Consider the following 12,866-nt stretch of genomic DNA (forward strand, 5'->3'; position numbering starts at 1 on the left):
ATATAATTTTTCTTTCTAAAATCATCCTCATTTTTATCAAAGATAGACAAATTAAAACTAAGTAGTTTGCAAAATAATTCTAGTTCCAATAGAGTTGGCCCAATTATTTACATAAGGACAGCAAGAATAGCAATTGATCACATAGGCTCTTTTAAATCTGCTTTGCTGGAACTTTTTATAAGGAATCTCAGATTGAACTTTAAAGGCCTCTCCAGGGCACGAAAGCCAATCCAAGGATTTTGTTATCAGACTTTGCCTGTAATACCTACAGATTTGGGTGAATTCCTCTCTTCCGAGGTTCCCCCAAAATATTTCCAGGTTCTTTGTGCTTGCCAGATATGTGACATTCTTTAATTATCCTGGTAAGTGCTGCTTGGAACATAAGGTACCAGGCCAATATTTCCACGTGGCTTTATTCCATGAAGTCCAATCTTCTTTCCTCAAAAGCTGTATGGTTATATCACAAATATGATGTTCCGGTCACAGCCTTGGTAATATAACCAGTGTTTCCAGTTGTGTCCTGTTATAAGGAGAACAGATTCTTATTGAACTTATGCAAATAACTATATTGCCATGAAAACAACAATACTCACTTACTAAGATTTCCAAATTCCAGGGATCAGATAGAGAGAGAAAGATAAATATTTCAATTTTGCTTACAAAAATATCATTTACAAAATTGTTATAAGTCATAGCTAGCTCAGGAGAAAAGAGCAAAAGTTTTCCTTAAATCTAAAAAAAGAAAACACTAAAAATTCAGCAATACTTCACATGAAAAATAATAAAAATTATAATTGTCCTTATCAGTTCATTCAGTCCTGTGTTATCCATTCTGGAAACCAATCTTTTTGTTAACAGCTTTATGAAGTTATCAGTCTTTCCATAAGATTTCTGTAATTTCTTACCCAGTTCAGTTTTATGATCAGAAAGTTTGTCAGAACCCTGTACTCCAGTGTAAATGTCAGAGTACTTTTCATGAATTTTTCTGAAGTTGAAACAATTTGCAAAAGCATTAGAGCAAAGAAATAAGTCTGTAAACAACAAGACCTCAAAATGGCAATTGACAGAGAAATTTGGTTAATTTTGTGACATACTACACTTTAAAATAATAATAACAAGAATTATGACTGATAATCAAGACAGATCAGAATTTCTGTAATGTTAAACAATTATAAAACACCTATGTCAATAACATTTGCTCACATAATAGCACCTAAGGAGACATATCATCACTTGTCTGACAATGCTTTCCATGTAATTTAACATACTGAATAAGCCTAATAAATTTAGTATCTTTCCGCTGGTAGGAAGAGAATAAATTTCTTTGAGAAGTTCCAGGGCCCTATGAAAATTATCAAAGAAAAAAAGTAAAAAAAAAGACTTTATTTACGATATGAATTTTTGGGAGCTTGTCAAAAATAGAAAACCTTAAAGCAAAGATAGCATTGACAGTCCAAAAACCTTAATAGAGAGACCTCAGTCTTTTGACACAGGAAATTATTTTAACAGTTTTTTTTTTCTGTTTTTTAGGTAGACTTACCCAAAGGTAAAGAAAAATCTTTTATAACCTCTTTATCAAGTTCAAGAAAAATATCCTTTTAAGAGAAAGAAAACCAAATTATAATTTTGTACCAGCTTCCTTCTGATATTAAAACTCATTTACTTAAATTCATTTCAATCTTAGCCCACTTGACCATACAAAAACTCCTTTTCCACAATTCCTCTTCCACAAACCTATAACTTTCTTTTTACATTCAGAATTTGTCCCATGTCTTTCTTTTCCCTCCTAGTACTTGAAGACAAATTAATCTTTCTTAATCAATCAAATAAAATATCTCCAGTCTTTGTTCTTTCTTTATACATCTTACTTTCCTTGTACACAGACATAATTTTATTAATATTTAATAGCTTCAATCACATATACTAATTAGAAATTTTAACTCTTAGAAACTCCAATTTGTAAGTAAAAACTAAGTAAAAAATTATAAACTTTCTTTTACATTAGGATCTTGTGGCTTGGAAAATTTATAAACACTTCATAACTTCTAGAAATATGTTACTTTATAGTACAATATTTTAATAAAATACATGTTTACCAATAGACCCAAAACACCTTTTAGTTTTCCTGTAAGGAATAGTCAAAAGTAGACAAACTTAAGTTTAACAATCAATGTCTAATATCTTATCTTATTTGGAAATGATGATACTCAGTGAATTTTTATCACAAAATTTAGCAAAACTCTAAAGTTTTATGTCACCAAAAAGAGTTTGGAAGCTGTAACCACCATAACACATAATTATTGTTTAAAGTTCACCCAACATTCATCTTTTTCACAACTGTTTATTTACTTGTTCCCAATAATTACTTAGATTGTCTATAAGACTTCATAAGACATTAAATAAAATTAGCCATCATTTAAATTACTATTTTTGTTAACCAGTTCTGTAATAGAAATAACATCAGTTTTTTGTACAAATGTTCATGTAAATTTCATCACCTCATACTTTTAAACATCGTTATCATTAAGATTTTTATCAATAGGTCTTGGTCTTCTGATTTTGGACAAGGGAAGAATTCCCAGTCAGATATTTTAACATATACTCAGGCAAAGTTGACGTAACCTCTTTGTATAAAATTAGCTCAAACATTCCAACCTTTATAATCTTATCAACACTTACACTTTTACATGTTCTCAATTCAATTGTAACCTGAGTCAAGGTCTTAAGGTTATTTAAATTTTTCCCTTCCTTTTTCTGACCCTTTTTTAGGTACCAATTAAACAATTGTGTGAGAGCTTTCAAAACATTTTTTTCCCCCAAATTAGAAGTTTTCCTAATTCAAAGAATCTGTTGTCTTGCCATTGACGAGTAGGATCTTCATTTGTGTATTTGTTCCAATAGTGACTCGATCCAATAAGACTTTTTAAGGAAAGACCCGGAGGTAACTTTCCTACTTAGAATAAATCTTTACCATGGACGCAAGAGGCGTCCCTCGTGAGGGCGCAGATGATGTAGCCCTCATTGTCCACAGAATTCACTCCCAAAGATATTCAGAGAAACTAAGACCTTCATTGCACAGGCGGTAAGGATGGTGTAGTGTAAACGGTGTCTCCTGTCTCCCACAATAGTGTGGGACGCCTCCAGTCACAGACCCGCTAATCTGTGACACCGAGCAGGTAATACTGTAGTGGGATTTTTCTAGCTCTAACAAGCAACGAAGGTTAAGACGACAAAAGCCATTATGGACTGGGCCCTTTATGACAAACTCCCCTGAGAGCTTGGCACATCTGGACAAAGAGACAGTTCAGAACCCCAGTCTACTCGACTGGCCACCAAGGGTCACCTCATTAAATGCACATTCTGTATGGTGGAGACCAAGGAGAATATTCTCACTTGGGACAAAGCCAAGTTGTCTCAGGACACAGAACAATACAGAAGGAAAACCCTCATCCGGTTTTTTTCTTATGTGCACAATGACAGCTTTAGCCACGCCTTAGTTCTCTTGGAGCCAGAATAATACCTAAGGGGGGAGGTGCCACTGGGTTGGGGACTATGTGTTTTACAGAGTACCTCGTCATTGCATGGACATTTTCTTGCAGTTGGCAGGGGACCTGTGTCATCTACCCCGTTCCGTGACCCAAATTATCCTGTCACAGGAGTCTCCTGAACGTGGCGAGCGCCCTAATGGCTCTTAACTGCTTGACCCGTGCCCACCAAATTTGCGGCCTTTTTGGCTTCCAAGATGCCCTTGGCAATGGCCTTCACTTCATGTGCATATTAACCCACAGCAAAGTTTGTCTTAATAGACGCCAGTCTGGTGAGACCCACAAACTCACCAGTCTGTGGGGCCGGCCCAGACAGTAGGCTTATAGGGCCTATGCCTGCATCCTACCTTATGGTATTTCCTTCTTATGACACACGATACAAAAGACAAAGACAAAAGAGAAAAAGAGAGACTATCTCTGGGAGGAAAAGGGATCAAGATCAAAACCAAGAGTACTCTACCAAATTTACCAGCGTCACTAAAAGCACAAGAAACTAGTTTCCCGAATATTTTCTCTTGCCAATCTAAATCTAGAAAGAGAAAAAATTCTCACCACTTCCTTCCGCCGGACTCCACAGGTAGAGATTCTAGGAGGCTGACGTGGTAAGAAGTCTTACATTTTGCCAGCTTTCGTCAGGCATTCCTGTATCTCATCATCTGCAGTAATCCAGGGAGAAGGCAGTTCTTCCAGCCAGAGAACGGAACTTGCCAGCCAGTGTAGCCCCACCTTGGGCACAAAAACTGTTTGGGGGAGAGAGAGAATCTGCCTCTGCCCTTTTCTTAAGGTTCTTATGACTGGCCAAATAATTAACAAGACAGGTTAACAGGAGAAAATAAAACCAAGTTTAATAACATGTATACATGGGAGAAACTCAGAAATGAGCAACTCGTCCCTCTGTCTAAGCTGCCCCCTTAAGTATTGTAGCTAAAGACGAGGAACGTTTTGGGGATGGGTAGTTGTCTGGGAACTCAGAGGGCAAGAAGACAACTCACATGGAGATAGAAATGCAAATGTTTGCCTGACAAGTCTTCTCAGGGTCATCCATAGATAATGTGGTCAGGGAGAGATAGAGTTTTTGATAAAAGGGGCTTGGTGCCTTTCCTGTTGTAACCTCTATCCTACATTATCTTTACAGCCATCATGATAATAACTCCTTCCTGAAACAGATCTTTTGTTTTAAATTCTTTAGGCAGTTTTGGAGGGGAAACTCAAATATTCTTCCTGAGTTCTCTGAGTGCATATTACCTTGCTGCACAAACTTGTCTTATATTGTGGGAAGGACCAAATGGAAGTTTTGGTGTTGTTGCCTATGTTAACGAGGCCAAGAGGTCCTCACTGGGATAAGGAAGTCCAGTGAACCAGCCTGTGTGCAGCATGGGAGAAGGGACATGTGTGTGGTCCCCTGAAGTGGCTTAGCGGTCACTTACCAGTGCACCTGAGTTTCCTGTCTGTATAATGCAGGAATTGAGGCTGTCCATTGTGATGTTTTCTCCTTTTTATGACATGGCTCAGGGCAGTCCTTCTAAGACTCCTGACCAAGGTATGGGCCCTTCAGGCAGATAGGGTCCAAAGGGAGGATCTCTGCAGCGACCCTGACCACGGATCCAGAGGGAGGATCATGGCAGCCTGGAGGGATAGGGGTATGGTAGGACAGGTGGCCTTGAAAAGACAAATTCCAGGATCCCAGGCACCTGGTATTTCCATTTTAGATATTGAATTTACATTTCAAATACTGGCCAGGGAGCTTCCACCAGGGCTGCAAGCCACCTCAACAATAGCCATGCTCGTGAACCCCACCCCTACCTGAGTACCGGCCATAAGGGATGCAGCCCAACCACACTGCACATACTCTGGGAGGTGGGCAGGGCATAGAATATTCGTTTGGTATAGAGAAGAGGGTTGGATGGAGAATCAGAGGCGTGGGGCCCAGGGCCCGAGGGACAAGGCACAAGTTGGGACCACGGGCTGTGCATGCTGGGAGCTTTTCTCACTTAACCGCTCCCAGCTGGCAGCCCTTAAGGTTGCAGGACTACAACTCCCAGGATGCTCTGGGCACAGGGCCGTGCCTAGCCCTGGGGGGAGGAACAGGGTGATGTGAGCTTGGCCGAGGGCCAAACCCCCATTGAATCAGGACTCTGGCCATGCACCCGCTCCAACTGGACTGAGTCCCGGAGGGATGTGACGGGATGAGAGGGACCAGGGACTTAGGAGGGTGTGGTGGCTGCATGGGCAGCCGCGGGCCTGCAATGTGCAACTGCTTTTGTCCAAAATTGAAGCTGGACTCGCGCCTCTTCCACACCATCTCCCTCAGTTGCTTGATTCCTCCTCCCACCTGCATGCCTGTGGGTCTTTCCAGAGCCTCCTACCTAGTCCAGGGCGAGGTGCTTCTCTAAAGTGCTTATGGGAACTGGCTTGACATCCCAGAAACTCTCCAGTTTGCCTGCTGCCCTCTGCCTTCTCCAGCCAAAGTGCCATCATTTCATCAACTTTTGGGAGACATTTGCCCTTGTGGCCCCTCTTGCAAGCACAACTTAAGAGTTTGCAGGGTGGTAACATTGGATGTTGCTTGCCTTTTTCACAGATGTGGAAGATGAGGCATCCTTGGGGTTAATCATTGGCTTCCCCAGGATCTGCTAAGAGCAGAGGGGAACAACAAAATTCCCAGGCAAGCATCTAGTAGGCTGTTTTAACGAACCCATTCCAGTGCAGAGGCCTCCAAAATAGCATCCTTAAGATGAGAATAGTTAAAGCATTTTCCCTTTAGATTGATCACCTAATCTCAGCTCAGGCCTGAGTGGCCAGTCTCTCAGGGACATGAGTGATGACTCTGATCCTTCAGGAAGAGACCGGCGGTCTGGCTTTGGGAGAGGCATATTCGTGGTAGACAGCACCTGGGCAGCATTTGAAACCCGTCGGCTTTAACATCTCTGCTTTGGATACTGGCAAGGTGCTAGGATAAACATGCCCAGGGATAGTCAAATGTACCGTATTCTTTAAAAATTGATTAGAGTAGTGAAAGGAACAGAGCATAAACTATCTTGATTATTTGCAAAAGATGAAATGCAAGCAAGACCTTATGTTAATTTTTTTGTCCTCATTCTCTTGGCTGTACTGTACGCTTGAATGCAGAAACACAAAAGTTGAATTGCCAAGTTATCTTTTCCTGAGATTGGTAAATTAACTTAAAAGTCTTATTGAAACCTGTGAAGGAATGGTTAGCAGCTTTCATGATTCATGTGCTCCCTAAAAACCTGGGTGTTGATCTACATGAAAAAAAGTTCTTGTTTATATTACACACCCCAATAGGTTACATTTCTGATTCCTGAATGTGGGATATTATCAAAACAACTGAAAAAGCTGGTCATGGAAACTGGACCCTGTCACTATGTGAAGAATTTGCCTCTTTATGAATTAATGACTCAAATACATTAACATTTTTGTAAAGAATGGACGAGAAACTCTGCAGCGTCTCTGAATGTGGCAAGACGGGGAATTCTCCTTAGACCACATCCTCGAGTTCTTCTCTCGTGTTCAATAGACCCGGGTGATAGTCCGTTTGTTCAGGTGCAGCGCCACTCCCCCAGCCCCCAGTGTTCCATCCTACTCTGGCCTGTGACCTCTTCAGGGGGTTCTGATGACACTCATCCACAAGGGTTGGAAGGAGACATTGTAAAATGAGGATATTCATAATCTTAAAACAACGATTAATGGAGAGGAAAGTCTCGGGTTCTGTGTGCTCTGATGCAACTGCTGTTGGGGTCTGGCTTCAGTGACCACTGTGCTCCCAACAGTCCCCTCAATGGCTGTCTCAGATATTTGATCTCCTGGTGCAACCACAGCAGCTGTTGACAGAGCTGAGCGCTCGTGGTTCAGTGTCTTCCGTCAGATTTTGTGGCTCTGACCCTCCTATGCTCGCCACCTTCCCATTCCTATCTGCTGAGTTGATTGCTTTGTAGTTGTTTCCTAGGAGCCATTGTGTGTAACTGGATTTCACAGTGTCTTTAGGGACCCACCCTCACTACATGAGTCACTGTACAACAGTGACTTATCCTGGTGTTGCCCGTGTTCATCGTCTCCAGTGGAGCTGTGAAGAACCCTGCTTACTAGGAGCCTCTCTCATTCTCATGCTGCTGGGGCTGCTTATGAAGTGGAGCATCCCGTCTTTGATCTCATTGCCATTACTCTTTTCATCGATTATTTTGAAGTTGGATATGACTTTGTTAATATTGTGGACACTGGCTGTCACAGGAACTTTTATGTATCTTCGCCAACAGCTCTGTGAAGTAGTCCTGTGATCCCCATTTTACGGGGGGGACACTGAAGCTCAGAGAGATGGAGTAGCTTCCTTCACGTCACACAGTTTCTTGGTACATTTTGTGTCTCCACCTGGAGCTCCGCCTCTCAGGTGTGCGCACTTAGCTGGTGTTCCACTTTATGCCTCTCTGCCAGTCTCCCCAAAGGCACACGCCCCATCCTGAGTCCATTGTCTGCTTGATGGCAGTTACCCTGCACAAACAGTCTCCAGGCAGGGATTGCACTAGCGGGGCATGGTCCTCCGACTTACTCTGGGCAGGTACTAGGTTCCTGGAGAGAGCTGGAGCAGTGGAAGATACTGACTGTCACTCACCTGGAAGGTTTGTTATGTAGAAATACTCCACTGACTTTTAGCAGGTGTCATGTTTTCTTTGTCTTCATTGCTCCTCTGGGATTTCTCCTACAATCCATGCTGTGCAGTAACATAGAATACAGAGACTGGTGAACATAATACTGTTACCCTGCACCAAATGGTCACATCACTCATTTTTCTAATTATGAAACAAATACACACTGAAAAAAAGTCAAATTACACTGATCTATGTAGAGTAAAGTGAAACATTCCCCTTTCATCCCCTTCCCTGCAAACTCACTCTCCTACTCAGAAGGAAGTATTGTTAAGAGGTTGTGGCTTATTCTTCTGGAAATTTCTTATGAATTTATAAATACACAAAGTTTTTTTAAAACATAAATTTCATAACTACATCGTTTTGCAATTTGCTGTTTCCCAAACCGCATATCATAGACCTCTCTCTTTATCAGTGCACATCACTCTAACTTACCTTTTTAGAAGTTTTGGAGGTATTCCAAAGAATAGATATACCATGATCTGTTTATATCTTCTTTGATAACAAAGGCTTACATCCAGTTTCACTATTATACATAATGCTGCTATAAGATCCTTGTATGGAATTTATTACACTGCTTTCAGCTGCTCAATATGCTTTGTTTCCTTTTAGTCAGAGACTATGATATATTTTTAACAATTTTATGGGAATTATTTTATAGGGAAATTAATTTTATCACTGAATAACGACATTTATGTGGAAGCTGGACTTCAAGGTCATCCATCTCAGTATTCTGGAGAAAAATCATGAAACTTGGAAGGTATTATGCTTGCTCCATCACATTCTAACAAGTCATGTTAACAATGTGAGTTGAATCTTTGAATAGCCTCTACTTTCTCTCCTTAGATGAAGGATGACTTTTTCTTGTCTTGAAAACTTCTGACCCCAGGGGCTCTCACTTGGGCTTCAGAGAGGGTAAGATATTGGTGTTGTATCTATTTCTCTTCAGCTGTAGGCTGCGTTTTCTAAAGATCATAGAATTGAACATGGTCCAATTGATATATGTGATTTGGTTAAAAAATTCAAAGTAATGAACTCAACATAAGAATCTATATCTTTTGTTCTTAATAAAGAATTTCCTTTGATATCCTTAAGTCTCTGTGATTACTAGTAAAAACTCACCTATGGGAGAAGAGATGTGGTTCTGCTGGCAATGTCTGGCTTGAACATCCATAGTTAAGCCTGTCACATCTGTAGGTAGATTAGACTTGACCTCTTGATGACATCTGCCCTTGGTCTTTGACCTGGGAAAAATAAGAATTTAAAAAAGCTACTGTTATTAGCCCTCAATGCTAGAAATACGCATTATAGAGTGAGTATGGTTTGGTAAACCAACGGGAGTATAAGCAGAACACAGTCATTAATATCTATAAAATTTCCAAAAATTCTAATTTTTAAAAATATAACTCTATTTTTGCCACAGTGTAAACTGTGTATATATGAATGAAGTATCCCTCTGTCCATTTCTTAAGTTGCTTCCATTGATTTGATGGATTTATCTTCTAAGCCGGATTCCAAGTGTGAAAGAACATCTTGGTCCTTCAAAAAAAAGAATCCATTGAGATTTAATTTTCTTTTAGCTCGGCATCCCACAGGTTTGAGGAATAAATGATCATGTAATGATACAATGATTTTGAAATCTAATTGTTAATTAGAAGGGTGTAAGAGATGATTGAATGGTGGTTCATCACCATGGTCAAGGGTATTGTACACATGGACATTTAAACACGATTCAGGAAGCTGCTTCAGCCCCGTGACATCCCTGAGAACCACAGTGCAGGGGGATCTAGGCACAAAGCCGTATGCCTCGATCTGCTGGATTACATGTAGATCCAGGTGTCTTGACAGTAGCTTCAGAGCAGCTAACTTTTATCTTTTTCTCCCCTTCCTTATCTCCAGTTTATCTCAAACAGTCCTGATTACCATATTTTAAAGTAAGACCAATTATAGTCATCTACATGAGTTTCTTGTTCATTATTAGAGAGTGATAATCAAGGATACCATCAAATATCATTTAATTGACCTAATTAAATTTGTTGTACCTTATAATTGATTAGAACACTACGTTTAGTTGCGAGTTTGATATTCACCAAGTGTGTTAATCTGCTTACAACTGCTATGTGCCTGACTCCTTGTAGAAGTGTATCTTTGGCCCATCACAAGATTTTAATGACTCAAATCATCATAAATTAAGATAACGTACTGTCTTTTGGATGATAGGGAGGCATATGGGTCTATTTTGGAAATATGCCCATCTGTCTTTGCTGCCCACGGGAAGTTGCTGGTTACTAGGTCTCCAGGTGGCTTACACCAACCCTAGGTCTGTAACAGCTTGGTGCCTCTCCTTCTAATTGGGGTAGAAATAAAAGAGATCAGAGAGGTTTATTAAAGTTTTGGTTGCATGAAGTCTTCTATGAAGACCATCTATGCATATTGTTCTGGATAAGTCTCTGTTCCTAAGACTACTAGATACTTTAAGGGCTTGTCGGGAACTGTGAAAGGTCTGATATTTTACCTTTCCTGCAAACTAATAAGTTAGCCTAGAATGGTTTTACAGATGCTGGCAAAAGACACGAGACGCATGGGTCAGAGACAAAGGACTTAATGACACAGCAATAGCAGTGGCCAGAGTATCAGCATTTGCACTGGTTCACTAAATCCAACTTCCTACAGGGTGATACACAGTGGGCCAGGTGACATGCAGAGGACTGCAAGATCTCAGAGCCTAAGGAACTCAAATTTTTGATAACGGGCAAGATGTCTGCTAAACTTTGCCTTGGGGTGGTGTTATTTTTACTATACTGGGCAGTAAGCAAGCCTACCCTTTGCTCCAGAGGAAGCCACTATTTCTATCTTCCAAGGCTCACAGCTTTACACCCAATCCTTGAAAAGATAACCTGGTCTTACTTGTTTTCAAAGATAAGCTTGAATGAGACTTGATCATCATTCAGTTCTTCTGTTTCCTTTATTGAGATTGTGCAAATATGTTCTTTTCTCTGTAAAGTTCACTAACTTTATTCATACATAAGGGATGTTTTTGGTTTTATTTATTAAGTTGAAATTGTCTTATTAGAGGAAATGATGAAACTGTTATGGGTTGGATCTGAAAGCATGCTTTTCCAGGAAAAATGTGAAAGAAGATCAGTGCTCACAGAACTTTGCCACAAGGAGCTGATAGCAACTTAAATGATTTTAATTTGAATAGTGTTTTTTACAACTTTCTTCCATTGACTTCATCCTCTCTGCTTCCTGTAACTCGCATATGGGAATGGGGCACTTTCAGGGATTCACTGAACTCATTTACAATATTCAAATGGTTTTGTTTGTTGTGTTTTTTTTTCATTGAGGTAAAATTGACATACAACATTATGTCATTTTCAGGGGTACAACATAATGATTCAATGTTTGAGTATATATTGAAATGATCACCATAATAAGTCCAGTTAACATCCGTCCCCATACATAGTTACAAATGTTTTTCTCTTGTGATGATGACATGGCATATTTCAAGGTGCAGAAGAATCAACGATGGTGTCATACTTTTCTATATACAGCTTGATGAATTTGGACATAAGTATACAACCTTGAGACTGTCACCACCATCAAGGCCACAAACGTATCCATCACCTTCCAAAGTTTTCTCTCACCTCCTTTATTACTATCATTCTGTGGTAAGAACTCTTAGTATCTACTCTAGTAGCAAATGTGACATATGAAATAGAGTTTTGTTAGCTGAAGGCACTATGCCATATCCTACATCTCCAGAAATTATTTATCTTGATAACTGAAACTTTGTATCCTTTGACAATCAGCACCACATTTCTCCATCTCCCAAGCCCCTGCCAACCACCATTCTAACCTCTGCTTGTATGAATTTCACAATTTTAGATTCCACATATAAGTATTTGTCTTTCTCTGTCTGCCTTATTTCACTTAGCATAATATCTTTTAGATCCCTCATGTTGTCAAAAATGGCAGGAATTCCTTGTTTTTTAAAGGTTGAAGAATATTCCATTTCTTTATCCATTCATCCATCAGTGATGTTTAGGTTACTTCCATATCTTGGCTATTGTGAATTTGCTGCAATGAACATTAGAGTACAGGTATCTTTTTGAGACCCTGATTTCAATTCCTGTGGCCTTGTGGTATATACCAGAAGTGGGATTGCTGGATCATGTGCTAGTTTTCTTTTTTGGAGGAAACTCCATAATGTTTTTCATAATGGCTGTACTAGTTTACATTCCCACAAGAGTTCCTTTTATTCACATCTTCACCAATATTCGTCATCTTTAGTTTTTCTGATAATCGCCATCTTAACAGGTGTGAAGTGATAGCTCATTGTGGTTTTGATTTGTATTCCCTGATGATTAGCAATGCCAAACACCTTTTGATACACTTATTGGTCACTTGTATGTCTTCATTGGAAGAAGTCTATTGTGGTCTCTTGCCCATTTTATAAATTGATTTGTCTTTTTGTTATTGAGCCAACAGAAAAAAAGGACAACAGAATTTCCAGGCGTTATGGATGCTTCCCAGTTGATGCAGATGGTTTTGTGTTTACACTGGTACCAAAAGATCATGTTTCGTGCTTTTTCTTCAGCTTATTATAAGACCAGCAGTAGCTGCAACGTGGCAGATAATCAGGATCTTCTGGGTTTGG

The sequence above is a fragment of the Diceros bicornis genome (assembly GCF_020826845.1).
Source record: "Diceros bicornis minor isolate mBicDic1 chromosome 30 unlocalized genomic scaffold, mDicBic1.mat.cur SUPER_30_unloc_1, whole genome shotgun sequence".
Lineage (NCBI taxonomy): Eukaryota > Metazoa > Chordata > Mammalia > Perissodactyla > Rhinocerotidae > Diceros > Diceros bicornis.